The sequence below is a fragment of the Atractosteus spatula genome, chromosome 1, assembly GCF_055471065.1.
Source record: "Atractosteus spatula isolate fAtrSpa1 chromosome 1, fAtrSpa1.hap1, whole genome shotgun sequence".
NCBI lineage: Eukaryota > Metazoa > Chordata > Actinopteri > Semionotiformes > Lepisosteidae > Atractosteus > Atractosteus spatula.
Genome location: NC_142706.1, coordinates 19,508,933 through 19,513,091, shown reverse-complemented (window position 1 = coordinate 19,513,091; position 4,159 = coordinate 19,508,933). Strand labels below are relative to the sequence as shown.

The 4,159-nt window shown below is 36.8% G+C and overlaps 1 protein-coding gene across 1 annotated transcript in view; it reads left to right on the top strand.

The window, feature by feature from the left end:
- The first annotated feature begins 3,371 nt into the window (after positions 1–3,371).
- LOC148840718 (sodium/hydrogen exchanger 9B2-like) overlaps positions 3,372–4,159 on the top strand; it is a 30,786-nt gene continuing 29,998 nt past the window's right edge. The window contains exon 1 of the mRNA XM_088909883.1: positions 3,372–3,452. The gene's annotated coding sequence lies outside the window, so the exon portion shown is untranslated. The remainder of the gene's footprint in view (positions 3,453–4,159) is intronic.

Genomic DNA, 4,159 nt, shown 5'->3' with positions numbered 1-4,159 from the left:
GCACTTTTATGTCTGCAAGAAGTATTTTCAGTGTATGGCTTCACTATTTTATCATTTAAAAGGTAAAGTTATTCCTATATACTGCATTCTAGAAAATTTAGACACTTTTAAAGTCATGGAAATTTGAGAATGCAGAGTTGATTCATTAATAGGATAGCTGTAACATTAAAAAGTTTTGTCTCCACAACTGTCAAATTTGAGATCTTTAACAACATTATTTTCTGATTTTCTGGATGTCAAAAATACTGAATTCTTTCTTGTTGGAACATTTGTTAGGACTAGAGGAACTTTTCTGACTTAGAATGATGAACCGCAGTGCTTCTTATTTTTCCTTATGATGCTAATTAATTTAAAAATGTTTACTACAGTGTACAATTGCCTACACAATATACAGAAAAAAATGGCAATTCACATACGTTTTCTCAGTACTAACTTCTGAATTCAAATGAGTGGAAATATAAATGGTCATTTCAGAATATGAAGAACAACATAACTCCTAAAACTCTGAACAAGTAGTTTAGAAACATAAAATTGCCACTGAATAATGTAAAAGTATTGTGTAAAGCATGTAATCCAAACTCTAATCATAGTTAAAATTTATGGCACAATTACCAGATTATTATATCTAGTAGCAATGTTGTTAGTCAAAGAGTTATCCACTTGCTGTATAAATTAAGCAGAAATGGTACCTTTTAGGCTTTGGTTGTGCTCAAGCTGTCAATTACTAAATTGATGTCATTACTGTAATTAATTACAAACTTTTGTCTCTATTCAGATGCATACTACAACTAAATACATTTTTAAATGTTAAGATAAAAAAACTTTATTAGATGTAAGATTATCCATAAAGTTTGGTTATCAGTAGTTGAGAGTTTAAGATGGGATGATAGAAGGTTGTTAACCCTCTTCTTACTCTTTAGTTTTTGTATAAGTTCTCAAAACTGCATGAGGACAAGTAGAAATATTTATTTTGTCTGTACAGCAAGAACACATAATACACATTTATCCCCCTCTCAAGGACACATTTCATTTTGTCACCAGAAAGTTACTTTCTGGTGTTCAGCAGGTGCTTTATTATTAACTTATATCTTGACCATAAACTTGTCCATGTTCAAGGAAATGGATCTGCAACAGATGCCACTTCTTGGAATGAAGTTTTAGAGTTTAGAGACATGTGATTGTGAGGTTGGCAAGCCCTGGATTGGACTATGGTCTTTCTGATGGCTCCATCACACCAATGGTTGCTGTACACCAAATTGTCTCGTCTGCTACCCCAGTTTGAAAATGACATCCAGATTGACTAGACTTTGCTGATGCTGATAGTGTGCTGAAGGGGGTACATTCCTCCCCAGCAGCAAATATGTCCACATACTCATGTCCTCAAGCAAAAGTATCGTCTCTGTTCATCCAGCCCCTCTCTACTGCACTTCCACAGATGGTTAGTGGTCTGCCAGTTTACTGTAGTGATGTCAAAAGACTACTTTTTACTGGAAGTTTTGGTCCATTGCTACCTTGTGGTCCTCGTGGCGCATACAAGACAGTGTCTCCTTCTGGCTTGTGGTGAGGTTTATAGTAGCTTGCTATTATCTTTAGTCATTGCCTTCAGAGGGACAGGCCTCCCTAATGTTTTAACTGATGGGAATGTCTTCCATCTGGGGCTCAGTTACAGTATATCTGCTACAAGACATTGCTCTGCTGCTACAAGAACAGGATGGAAGGAGAAGTCCAACTTCTGTGTTTCTATTGGGCATAGTAGGGCTAAGCTCATTATGCAGGGGTCAGAAATGTCTGCAAGCCAGATGTTACAGTACAGACTCGGAGGACTCAGGCAAAGTACAGTAGTCCTCTCTCAGTCTGCACTGGCAGGTAGAGCTTCTGTTGGGGCTGGCTGCCTGCCTGATCTCCCCACTAAGATCACCCCAGGTCTCAGGATGGATGCAGTGGTGACGGCGTTGATTACGATGAACACTCATGTGTTGACAATGGTACATGGCACCAGCAGAATGGCCCCCAACAAAGATTCACCCTGTCCATGCAGGCAGTTAGAGAGAGGACAACAAGGTGGCTTTCCACTCACTCGCTGCCTGACTTTTACAGTATAAACGACAAAGTGCAGATCATGAGGGGCTGAAAACTGCACTCGCAATCAGAGTGTGATTCACATCCATAGTGGAAGAAAAGTGAAATGCATGCGCACAACAGCAGCCACCGCTAACACAATGCAGTAATAATAAAATTCAGTCCAGTCTATATTTCTCAAAGCAGACCAGGAAGTGAGGGGGATGTTTATTCCCAGTCCATCTGCTCCCAATTCATTGTCTCTTTAAATATAACCAGCCCAGAGGCCTCATTAAAGTACCATTAATTAATGGTACCATTAATGCCTTTATTTCCAATTGATAGGACTATTGAAAGTGTGGTTGTCATTTAAACATGAAGTGTCTCCGTGGAAAATATTGCAAACCGAATTTATTTTTTCTCCTGCTATTATTATGGAATGGGATTAAGAATCAGGAGACTTTCAGTTCGTATCTCAGCTGACGCCCTGACTCATGATTCAGGAAAGACACTCTTCACCTTGAATTTGTCACAAAAACAGCAGCTGTACACACATTGGACAACACACACCGATCTTGCTGAAGTTCTCAGGGGTAAATCTATTCTTAATACATTTTCTAAATTGATTTGTTTTCACAGTGTATCATCGATTTATATATAACTTAACATTCTGAATCTCTAATCATTTATATCTAATTTAATTGTTCCTGAAATCTAATTGCATGTTTTGTGTGTTATCAATGCTTTCTCACAACTTGTTTTAAAATATACTTCAATGCATTGAAGACGTTGAAGCTCGATTATACATACTGATAATATTCAAAGCTGTAGGAGGATTTTTCTGAAAACTAACACAGTTTATTTAAAAGTAAAATACTAATGTAAATTTCAAGAAAAAAAGCAGCTAAAGAGTTGAAAATCTTTCATTTCAGTAGATGGTCTTAAAGGAACTATTTATTTATGCCTTTGTCAGTTTGTTTCTTCTGATCATTTACAAAGACAAACGAGAATTAAACTTATTTTAAGTAAAAGTTTGGAAAATTAAACTGAATATTAAAAAAACATCTGCATAGTCATTGTAAGGGTTGAACTTCCCACTATTTTCTCTAGTCTTCGAACTCTGAGCTGCTCATAGTTGGCCAGCAGTAATGTTTGCGTCGTTTGCTTATTGTGAAATCCGCTATTTTGGCTGGGTGCCGGTGGTTCAAATTGTTAATGAAATAATGGACCGCTTCGTTATTGAAAATGAATGGGTATTTTCAGACTTATTTGTTGGTTTTATGTCATGATAATTAAATATGTTATACATAAAATATGGATTTAACCGATGGTATCCTATAAAGTCTTGCCCCTGGACTTACAACTACTGTAGGTAATAGAAGACTGGCAGAAATGTAAGTAGCCAACCTACAGTACCTCACTTCACACACCCTTTACATGATCTTGGTAAAAAATTGTTTTTTGATGTCGTGCTCCTTCGTCTTCATAAAAAAAATGTGCTTTGAGAAATGTGCCGAGTCCATGCGTGGTGTTGGTTCGTTGGGTTTTAGTCTAAAAAATTTGATTCATATGATTTGGGTGTTAGAGAAACCTGTAAGTAATGACTAATTATTTAAAATAATTTCAAAATAATGCAGGAATTGGAGAATAATGATAACAAGGCTTGGGTGTAGGGATTAGATTGTGAAACAACATGTTTCTTGCGTCAGTGATAGTACATAGTCATTTATAGCGACAGGAGTTACAGTAACACCATGTAGAGACTCTGCCCATGAGAAACAGAAACATTGAAAGTAGCGGGTAATCTTTTGTGATGATTACAAACATGTCAGCCGAGCACAATCGCGTTAATCTCAGCTACAGGTGCAGGATAAATTGTCATCTTGTTTCTTCAGGTTTGTTCCTTGTAAAAAAAAAAATCGATTCGCCTCCTGGTGTTGTTGCACCTCACGTGAAAAAAAACCTGCCTTGTGGTGTTTCTTCTACATCGGATAATCGTGTTTTAACGCAGGCTTTAATTTTAAAACGTTATCAAGTTTCTAACACATATGTATGTTCAGCATATGAAGTGTTCAAACAGAAGATGATATAGTCATATTGT